Here is an 11,705-nt window from a genome sequence, read left to right on the forward strand (position 1 = left end):
GCTGTAATGAATGGTACATTGTTAGGGCCTGAGGGAGAAGCTAGAAAAACACTTTTGCTTTCCAGATGTATTCAAGTTTTTTTCCAAATTCCTTGAGGTTTTCTTTATTAGGGATGCACCAAGATTTTTGTTCAAATACTGTCATCACGTTATTCCAGGTTTCTGAGCTAAAAGTTTCTTAAACACTGATGAAATGAAATCAAGTCCAGGCTATCTCACAAGCCGCTTTTTAGTATGCTTCCTCATTAAGAAATGTCCAAAGATGTTACTAAGAGCTGTTATTGATAATCAGTATAATGTGAAGAAAGTGAACATTTTTACAAGTTTGACTAGTAGACATTTAAGCCTTTTGAAAAAGACCTTGATAGGCAATACACAATTTTATTGTGGCTCCCAAAGTTTTTAAGAATACACCTTCTGAAAACTTGGGCACTAGCTGTTGGTTATATTAGAGCCCAGATCTCTTAACTCTGTTGACACACCACAGTGCTAACCACTACACCATGCATATTGTCTAACAGCCTCAACTGAATGTTGACATGTCTTTTAAAAACCAATTCTTTAACCAATTTCAACCAAAGTTTAAGTGCCTTTTTTAATACATATTTTACAACATCAAAATTTATGCTTCTGGTCTGAGTCCAATATCTTAGTCCACATATTCAATATGTATTGAATTAAACTCAAAGAATAGTTTATAAACCTATATGAGTTTCTCCCCAGGAACTTGTTAGGTGTACGAATTATTTCTCAGCAACTACCAGAAGGAGAATTTGTAAGTTCTGGGAAAGCAGCACTTGAAACAGACCCTGCAGATTTTTTTGTCTCCTGCCCTTGGTATCTCCCTGTAGCACAAATAACTATTTTGAAATATATACACATACCAGTTTCTATTGTGAGGCTAGACTTTACCAAGCTTCTGGATTATAAAGTGTGGGAAAACTGTACTTGGGAGCGTATACCTCCAAAGGTTAGAATTGATGGATAAAGGCAGGGTAGTTCCAAGCAGAATAGGAATTGAGTATGGCCTCTGGATGTGAGCACTGTGTTTTGAATTAGGTTAAAATTGAGTAAGATCAGATTACCCAGAGTGGAGTCCCCTCGCTTCCTCTGGACTGATACAGATTAAAGTGAAAATAAGCCTTTTTGCCTGAGGTTTCTTTAAAAAAATTAAAATATATTTTATTGTTGCTTATTTCAGCAAATACATTTGTACCTACCTTCATCCTATCCCCCAGAGCATTCCTTAATTCCCTTCTTTATTAGGTAGAAAGATGCTGATCGAATTGAAAAAAGTGGAGTTGGAAGCATGATAAACATTCCTGAGAATCCCCACAGAATCTGCCATTTAACAGATCTCAATCCTGTTCTGGGCAGAAGGGCAGTTACCATAAATATTTTCCATTAATGAGTAACATGCAAAGCATGATTTGACTGCCATGTGAGGTTAGTGTTTAGGTTCAAGTATTTATAAGCCTAGTAGGAAGATCTCTGAGTCTGAACTACGTAAGAAAAACCAATAAAAACAAGGTAGCACAACTAGTGCCATCTACTGGGTGATTGCTATATCGTTTCAGTAGTTCCATGAATCTGGCTTAATTTGGGAGAAAGGTTCCAGCATTCCATTGGATAGGAGTTTTTGACAGTTTAAGCATGCTGTGAAAGAGTATTAAGGAGAAGTTGGGTTATCAGTTTAATTCCAATTTATGAACAGGCAACACTGACATAAAAAGTAAATTTCCCTCAGTTAACCAGATTTATTAAACTGAACTGCCCCTAAAGCTTCAGAAAATACGGAAATTGTTGCCAAGTTTTGTATTCTTGTTACATTTGTCAATAATAACTGGTGGGAAGTGTAAACTGTTAAAAATACTTTTGGGTGGGTGGCGATTTGGTAAAAACAGTTGAAGTAGAACACAAAACTTGGTGTTTTTGTCAAATCCTGGCCAAGTGGCTGCTGCTGTTCTTGGAGTGATATTAGCTTTGCAGAGCATAACCTATTTTAAATGCCAAAGACAATGTACTTCGGTGAACAGAACATGGTTTTGAGCTGAAGAGATCTTGGTTTGAGTCCTGAATCTATTATTTACTGGCTCTGTGATCATGAGCTTCATTATAAAATGAGGATATTCGGGCTATGGACTGACAGGACTTGTGACTCAATGTGTGCAAAACATCTGTTCCACATCTAGGGCTCAACAAATGTTCTTTCCCCATGAGCTGTGAAATTAAGAGGCAAATACTGGTCATTTCTTCATGCCATTATCAGGAGACATCTTTTCTGTAAATTAAAATCTGAAATATTAAGCAGTTCACATAATTGCAATTAGGTTTTCTTCAAAATAAGCTTTTATAGTCTTTTTGAGTGCAAAAAATTACATATGCTGACAACTTACCACTATGACCATGACAGCATGTCATAAGTTGAGTCTTCATCACAAAGATCTGCCCAATAGCTGAGAACACTGTACTGTTTTTCCACTTGTCTTTGCCCAGAGGGTGAGGGCATGATTAGAAAAGTGCAGGGAAGAGTGTGGACTGAGGTTTGTGTCAGGAAGGAGGTCAGTGACCAAGGGGAAGCAAAGAATACTGGAAGGAATTCTATATTCCCAGAGACAGCCCTCAGGATTGATGTGTACCTAGAGTTTGCTTGTTTGCTTCTAATGAAGCATTAAATGAAGCATTAGGTAACTTTTCCCATTGTTTTATGAAAAATTTCAAACATACAGTGATGTTGAAGAAATTGTAAATACCTGTGTACTCACCAGCTAGATTTTAACATTATCGTCTGACTGTACTTGTTTTTATTACATCCATCAATTCATCCTATTCTATCCATTAATCCATTTTTAGTACATTCAAGTAAACTGCAGACATCCGAGCGCTAAGTATTTCAGCACACCTATTCACTCCAGTTCAAGGTTTTGCAGGTCTTAATGTAAAATTTGCTAAGAAATGCGCAAATCTCAGGTGTACGTGTGTGAGTCTTAATAAATGTCTGTGCCACTTGTATAACTCTAACCCCTATGAAGATATAGAACAATCCATCGCTCCAGAAACCTCTCTCATGCACCTTCCAAAGGGAATGCACCTTCCCAAGTGAATCCCCCTCCCCATGGCTCCCATAGCGGTCACTTTTCTAATATTTTGAAAACCACTCAGCTTAAATAAAGGTAGAAGTTTCACATGTTCCAAGGTCAACTTTAGCTTGCCTCACTGAGTTATAGAACTCCAGTTTCATCCCTGCCACAGGATGACCAAAGCCAGACCCCTCACACACCTCACAAATGTAATGCCAGGTATTGGTATATATTTTATTTTATTCTGTCTCCTTGTTTCAACTTAGCTCTAGCTCTGCCCTTACTAATATCTATTTTATTTCCTTAAAGATTTACATCTGACATCTTTGTCTTTTGGGGCAGAAATTGCTAGTATGAAGACCAGGTGAGCAGGTGGATTTGCAGTCCTAGGAGTATGGGTGGAAGGAGTTGGCCATCCGGAACATACCACCTGCCCTGAGCAGCTCTGAGTCAGGGATTGGAGGGAGAGCTTCCAGCAGGATATCATATGAAGTCCTCTGGGATGAAGAGCCAGGACTAGAAGAGATACTCTGGGACTTCAGTGTTTGCAGGTCAGTGCTCAGCTATTCAGCAGATTTTGATTCTAAAACTGATTTTCTTAAGGTATGAGCTGACTGGAAGTGTCTCCTGCTCTTTATAGTTTTGTCTTCTCCTTCAGAGTTGGCACACTCAAGAGAGTAAAAGTTCCTGGCCAGATAGTGGAGCCCACCACTCTCAGTCTATAGGGAAGCATCCCTGAATGAAACACTAAAGAGAACACACTTGTGTGTTCTTTCCCAGTTTATGCAAACATGTATGTACACATATTAATCACTGCTGACAAGGATTTTTCTGCATTAAACTCCGCATTTCCCAGTCTTAGGTATTTTTCATTATTTGGTCTTTCCACTTTTCTAATGGGCTACTCATAATTTATTGAGCACTTACTATGTGCCAGTACTATGTTAGTGAGTTCCCCACATTATTTCCTTGATTCTATTAAATGATCCTATGAGGGAGGTTTTGTTATTCTCACAGATTACAAAGAGACTAAGATTTTGAAGGACTGAGTAATTTTCCCGAGATCACACAACCAGGGATTTACAAAGTCCCACACACCAAAACCTGTACTTTCAACTCCGTAGCAATATGGAAGCAGAGGCTCCTGCTGTGTCCCTGCACAGTGTGGACAGGAGATGGGATTTGATTGGTTTTAAAAGGGAGTATAAATTCATCTATACATAGAGATAGAGATGGAGAACAGGAATACAGAATTTGACTAACTCACATTTTCACTTGGAATTAGTCATACTTTAAACATCAACTGAATACACACCCACTTTGTTAAGGAAATTTAGTCTACAACAGAGGTATCTTGTTAGGAAGACTAAAGTAATTAGATCCCCCCCTCTCAACACACACAGAAAAAAAATTAGAAAAACATGGGTGAATTCTCTCATTATTAAGGAATGGAGAAAATTTTCTAACAATGGCTCAAAATCCAGAAACATTAAAGGAAAGATTACACGATTAAAAAAATTAAGCATGAAGACAAATGATAAATTGTGGGTAATTTGTATCACTGACAAAGGGCCAAAATTCCTAATATATAATAGGCTTGTGGAAGTTGAGAAGACCAATCACTCTGTGAAAAAATGGACAAGACATATAGGCAGTTCACAAAAAAACATTCAAATGGCTCTTGAGCACATGAAAAGAATGCTCAACCTCTCTCATATTGTGAGATGCAAATTAAATTGCACTGAGATAACAACACACTTTTAGATTGACAAAAATGTGAGTTTGAAAACATACTCTATTGGTAGCACTCTGAGTCACAGGCAATTTCATTTGTAGTGGGAGTGAAGGCAGACTGTCCAGACCCTGTGGTTAAGGAGTGCAGGGATTTGGAAATGTTACATTTGAATTAGCGCTGTGACCTAACAGCCTTGTCTCTGGGGATCTATTGCTGTGGCAAATTGCAAATGGCTGCTGGACTACTTCTGCCTGTATGCTTATCTTTGGGTAGTCACCCTCTACCCCAGGACAGTGGGCTTGTCTGAGTACCCTAGGACAGTGGCAAACTTAATGGAAGCTGAAGACTAAAAAGCGCTTGTGCACTGGTGCTTGGTCTCTCTTGATGTGCTCAGAGCCATGAGAATGCCACAGGAGCATACAAATGCATGCTCGCTAGCCAAGTGGAGGATGAGAGGCCACTCATGGCATCTTGGCTGACATTTGACCAATCTTTGGACATGCGAATGAGTCTGCCTTGGACTATCCAGTCCAACTGAGTTGATGGCTGACTTCAGTCACATGAGTGAGAACAGCAGAAGAAAGGACAGGCCTGAGCCCTGCCCAAATTGCTGACCTACAGAATCTTGAGCTAATGAATGATGATGTTGCTTTATGCCACTAAGTTTTGAGGTATTGTGCTATAGGTAGCAAAAGCTAACTGATATTATATGAAAGATACTCTGACAAAAAAAAAAAAAAAAGAAAAGACATGTTTACTGAAGTATTGCTTATAATAGCAGAAGACTGGAGACAGCTCAAATGTCCACCAATTCAGGGATGGTTGAATATCATACAGTGCATTCACTCAGTGGAATACTAAGCAACTGCAATATGTCTCTATATTTATGAAGTGAATTTCAGGATATTTTGTTAAGTGGAAAAAAGCAAAGTATAAAATAGTACATATAATGTGCTACTTTTTTTTAAGAGGAAGGAATGTGAATTTTTTTTTTAATGGAAGATTTGACCAATTAATGGAAAATGATTTATTAAAGGAAAAGAAAGGAGACGTGAGTGGCAGTGAGACTACACTAAATATTTTTTGTAGCTATAACTTTAGAATCATGGAAATGTTTTACATATAGATGTATGCACACACACATATATACAATCATGAGAAGACACCAGCTGGGCACCTATGAGACTCACTGGTGGGATGGCTGAGATGCCAGCAGAACTCAGTGGGAAGCCACACATTTGGGTACTGCTGAAACTCACTGGGAGGTGCAGCTCATGAGCTGCCTACTACTACAAGAGCAAGCAGGGGAGAACACGGTAGGGCCTGGAAAAGATGCCCTCTCCTCTTCTAGTGTCACTCAAGTGTTTTCTAACGACAAAGCTTCACATCTTGCCAGCTGGCAAAAGAGAAATGGTTCTAAGGTCCAGCTACAGAATCACACACTGGAACAAAGCAGGGTGGGTTTGGCACAGAGAAAAGTTAAATTGATAACTGGCACACGTATTGAGATATTTATAGATGAAATAATAGGATGCCTGCAATTTGCTTCAAAATATTCCTGTGGGTGGGGGTATAAATGAAATATTATTGTTCACATGTTGATAATTGTTGACGTTAGGACTGGTATATAAAGGTTCGTTATACTCCTCTTTCTACTTTTTATATATGTTTTTCTCATATATATATATATATATGAAACACTTGTTTTATATATCATGTGTATCACATATATATGAGATGAATATATAAACGCATATGCATTTATGTACGAATGTTCCCTACACATTTTCATTATAAAAGAAGTTTTAAAATGTGAATTGACACTCTCTCTTCCTAGGAAGCCTTCCCTTTATATTGTAATCTAGCAATCTAGGACTGCTCAGAATCAGTATCAACCATATGCAGCCTGAATAAGCCCTGACTGGGAAGATGGAACTGTCACTCTGGCTCCTGATGGGAGAGAAAGGGATTTACCTTCTGTTGGAGAGTTTGGGGTGGGGCTAGGAGGCCAGTGCAGGGGCCAACATGTTCTTCACATTGAAAGGGGCCGAAATAATTGCCTTAAATGAGTTAATGTGTGTCAGGCACTTAAAACAGTGCTTAGAGTGTTTTAAGTACAATATAAGTGCTTGTTGTTGTTATTATTTCAAGTTAATGATTTTCCCATAATCAACCAACTGAAATATGCCTTCTGCTGACAAGGCCCCTTCCTTCCCTCCTGAGGCAGTATCTTCAAGACTCCATATGAGCCAGGAATTCAGACCTTGAACTCTTGAAGGAGAGAACTGACTAGTACCTAAGAGTGTCTTGTTTTCCTCCTTTTCTTGCTTTTCTAGGGGAGTGGCAACAGAAGTATCAGCTGCCTCAGCAAATTCAGCAACAGTAGAGACTACCAGCGGTGCTGGGGGCAGAAAGGTGGCGATGGCAAAAATACTGGTTGCAGCGAGGGCAGCAAAGCCTGTGGCATACAGCAGGGTCCTGGACCGGGGCAGGTGCTGATGGGGCCCTGGAGGAGCTCGGTGTCCCCAGGGGCACTGTGAGTACCATGTAGGTACCTATAGGGGCACAGGGACATTAGGGGAGACATCTGGCCACATGGTGAAGGTGGGGTAGGAGTTGTACATGCCAAGCGGGTTAACAGCTAGTTGGAGGAAATTGATGAAACCTTGACTTGGAGATTTTGGAGGGAAGTGCTTCATTTACCCCCTCAGTGGTGGCCTTGTAGGCACATATGTGTGTGTGACACGACACAAGCATGCACATGTGTTTGTGTATATGGACTTTTTTTTTTTTTTTTTTTTTTTTTGTCTTTTTGCTTTTTCTAGGGCCGCTCCTGCGGCATATGGAGGTTCCCAGGCTAGGAACCTCCGCGAATCAGAGCTACAGCTGCCCGCCTACACCAAAGCCACAGCAACATGGGATCCGAGCCACGTCTGCAACCTACACCACAGCTCACGGCAACGCCGGATCCTTAACCCACTGAACAAGGCCAGGGATTGAACCTACAACCTCATGGTTCCTAGTTGGTTTCGTTAACCACTGTGCCACGACAAGAACTCCTATATGGACATCTTTTTACGTGCAGCAGTGGCAACAGGAGATTCAGTCCCCCAATAAAAAGGAGTCACCAAACTTCATATTTAGATTAAACACACAAATAAGTGAATATTGCTGGGGGAACAACCAGATGTACTTATTTTCCTTTATATTACAGTTGCATTTCATACATATACACATTTAATTTATGGGACATCAACTAAAAGTGTTTGGTTTAGCAAATAAGACAGCCTACACAACAATAAAAACAAGATAAAAGTGAGAGAAAGACAAAAATACTCGTTTTAATAGTGAACCCACCATGACACCAACAACTGGTGCTCCCCTTTGTTGTCTCAGCTCTTATGTGATTCTCAGAGAGGAGCATCTTGCTGCTCTGTGGGATTCTAGCCCTTAAAGACATGGTTTTGTTTTGGGTTTTTTAAATTATTATTACTATAACATGCATTCTAAATGCAAACCAGCTACCTCTTAGAACTCCGCGAAGAATGCCAACTTCTCTCTCGCTTTTCTTACAGAATTAAAAAATTTGGAAAATTACATTTTCCCTGTCTCATATTAAGTGGAATCATTTGAAAGTGATATATTTTACTGAGTAGGATTGTATACACAAAATACTGCATTCCAAATTAGTTTAAGGTAATGACAAATTTAGCTATTACATGGTTTTATTTTACATGCTGACTTTAAACCCTATCCCTGCAGAAAATATGACTCCTCCGTATGATTTCTATTACATATATTGAATCAAAACATGTCTCATTTGTAGGTGTTGAATTAGTGTTGCACAGAGAACGGGTCAATCAATGTTTAGCATTTTGTTTCATGTGAAACAACAATAGCTCCTTAAGAGCAGGATGAGATGACCATTGAAAAGTGAAGATGAAGTTTAAAGGTAGCATCTAGGGAGAGAAGGACCAAGGGATGCCGGAAAATAACCCTTTTCATATCTCAAAGGGACTGAACAGTAACGTATAGAAAGGTGATAGAGTTGCCACAAGGACATGAACTTGGCTGTATAAATTGCAAAACCCAAGTGTGGTTTACCTGGTCTTATGTGATAATGTGAATATCATAAATTGCTTATCATACTTGAGCCATCTGTGTCCGCCCCCAGCCCTTCATGCTGTGTAATGACGTGAAGCACCCATTGATCCAAAGCAATCTTTTGGCCACCTCTCTTTAGGACTAAAAGTGCCCTTGATTCTGCCTATTACCTTCCTTTTTCTTTTTTTTTTTTTTTAGATTCTTCCTTGGAATTATCAATATTTCTGGGATTTCAGCTTGCCTGGATTTCTTGTTCATTGGCAGCAGAAGAGCCTCCTGGGAAGTGAACTGAGCTGGGGCTCAGGAGCATCTGTTCCAGGCAAGCTGGTGGGGCTGCCTGATCCTTGCATTTTGAGGGGGAAGGTGGTGGGAAAGGGTGAGAAACTGGGAGAAAAGAATCTGAACATGTGGAACGTGACTCAGAACAAAGTCTTAGTCATCAGGGCTAAGGGTGGAAGCTCTGAATACAATGCAGAAACTGTTCCCAGAATATGTCCTTGATTCTGCAGTGCTGGCTGGATCCCAGGGAAGGAGAGAGCTGCAGAGATAAGGGGAAAGTGCTGATGCACTAAACTGCTATCATGTTAGGGCAGCAGACATTGCTGAAATTCCTCATGCATGTGGCCAGACATAGCTCAGGTTTTACCCACCTGCATCTCAGGACTCACTTGAGGATTCAGGGGGTTGCCAGCTGGTGGAATATTCACTTTTGGGCTCAAGGTTTAGTGGGGAAGCAGATGCACACTCAGAGGAGTGGGCTGGGGAGGGATCTGAGAATGCTTGGGTGGAGGATCACTTCCCACTGTGGGTTAAGCTCAATGTTATCTCTGTTAGTTTTAAGTTTTTCTAGGACTTCAAATTATCTCCTTACATATAGTATGGAATATACAACTCTGCAAATGCAGTATTGTGAAATAAATTTATTATGGTCTAAAATTTTTATCTATGGGCGAGTCAAGCTTCTTGTAGTAGGGACATATGTGTGAGTTTTGGCTTTCCTGTCTATATTCTTTAGATTTTGGAATGATAAGCGTACAACTAATTTTTTGAAATAAGGAAATGCTTTGGCAGATTTCCCAATACTTTTTAAGAACAGTTTGGGAAAAATACTGGTTTTCTCAATTTGTTTTATGTAATTTCCACACAAACTTCCTAAAGCAAAATCAATATGCAGTAGAATCTTGAAACAGGTACTGTCAGCTTCTCACTAAGAAGTATGTTAGATCGAATCTCCTGTCCTACTCATGAACTCTTCCTACATCTTGTGTCCAGGTACACTTTGAGAAAACCAAAAGCAAAAAATGTCTTGCTGCATGATCATTCTTATCTTGAGGCCATCTTATCTCCTGCACTCCCCAACCTCCCTGCTTCCAGTAGAAGTTTTGCAAAGCTGCATGATTTTTGGTTATTTTTTTATTATTATTTTATTTTACCAGAAGAAAGGAGAAGAAGTCAATTTACAAGAATGATTGGCTGCTTTTCCTCATTATAAAGGAGGGAGAGAAAAAGATGTCAGCGAGCAGGGCTGTGTCCTCCGTTAAATTCTTACCTCCATCTTTCCCCTTTCAGATTGATGTCAGGGCTCATGGCAGTTCCAGAGGAGGTTGACCTATCAGCAAGGCCACTTAGCAGCCTAGTTCTTCTTTTAGGAAGTGGACTTGGGCCCAGTTCAGAATCCTGCCCTGAAAAACACTGCCCGTGAATCTTGGGCAGGTTAGTCCACTGGCTTCTCTCTTCCTTTCTTCCATTATCATACACTGTGCTTTGCTTCAAGCTTCTAGGAATTAAAAAAGGAAGAAACAAACATTAGATACCAAGATTCTAATTAACTTTGATGTGGATTTATGTGTAAAGTTGGGTAAGTCACTGATTTTTAATAAACAGGAGAGAAAAATCTTGAAGATTAATGTAATAGCTGTGAACACAGGAGTGAGAATTTTAATGCTTGCTTAATTCTTTTCTCCAACCCACGACATTTGCAGGAAAAAAAAAATCAAAAACCTTTTCAAAGGGGGAAAAGGCAAGGGGATTATGCAAATTAAAAGTTCACAGGACTAAATCATTACTCTTGTGCAAATGAGCTTCTCCTTGTGCTTTTCAGGAGTGTTTTAGGGCTGTATTTGCTAAGGATACATTCCTAGGGATAATGAGAAATAGAGGCATGATTTAAAAAAGAGAGAGAGAGACTGATTATGAATTAATTGATTTTTCTATGTGTTACACAGTTCTGTGTATTGAGTTTTCCCCCTCCTCCTACCTAGTCCAGGCAGCTGTCAGAAACTAGACCAGTATGGCTACTTTTCCAGCTATCCTTGTAGTGGTCTAAGCTCTTCTTTAGCTTCAGGCTGTTGCTGTCCTGTCCCCTCTTTTGTCCTGGCTTGAGGATGAGGGCAGAGCAAAGTCTTCTGAGTACAAACAGAAGCTTCCCACTCTGGGGTGCAGTGATTAAAACTAGCAGCTCTGTGGGCTCCCAGGCCACTTACTTTCCCCTCTGATGTAATGGTCCAGTGTCCAGTGTCACCAAGGTTAAATAATTAGGCCTAGAGCTCTTTTTGGCCTGGTAGAAGACAGCTATAGTATATGAAGATTTATTTTAAGTGAGTGCACAGATTAAGTATTCAACTTTTTCCTAAATGGTAAACTGACATGGTGATAGATATGAAACAATGCACAAGGCCTTAGTGTGTTTGATTAACCTTGACTGTGGATGCTTCTGTAGTTTAGACAGCTGGTTTGAACAAAATTGTAATTTCACAGCCTTACCAAAAAAGTCATTAATCTTTTAT

The 11,705-nt window shown here is 39.7% G+C and overlaps 1 long non-coding RNA gene across 1 annotated transcript; it reads left to right on the forward strand.

Moving 5' to 3' along the window:
- The first annotated feature begins 7,151 nt into the window (after positions 1–7,151).
- Positions 7,152–10,919, forward strand: LOC146396054 (uncharacterized). The gene is made up of 3 exons (XR_014829425.1): positions 7,152–7,362; positions 9,118–9,238; positions 10,489–10,919. It is a non-coding gene; the product is annotated as an uncharacterized LOC146396054 (long non-coding RNA).
- Positions 10,920–11,705: the final 786 nt, after the last annotated feature.

This window comes from Sus scrofa, chromosome 15, assembly GCF_054392235.1.
Source record: "Sus scrofa isolate SSC_HxYL_T2T_F1_AM1 chromosome 15, Sscrofa_HxYL_maternal_Yorkshire_Landrace_v2.0, whole genome shotgun sequence".
In the NCBI taxonomy this organism is placed as follows: Eukaryota; Metazoa; Chordata; class Mammalia; order Artiodactyla; family Suidae; genus Sus; species Sus scrofa.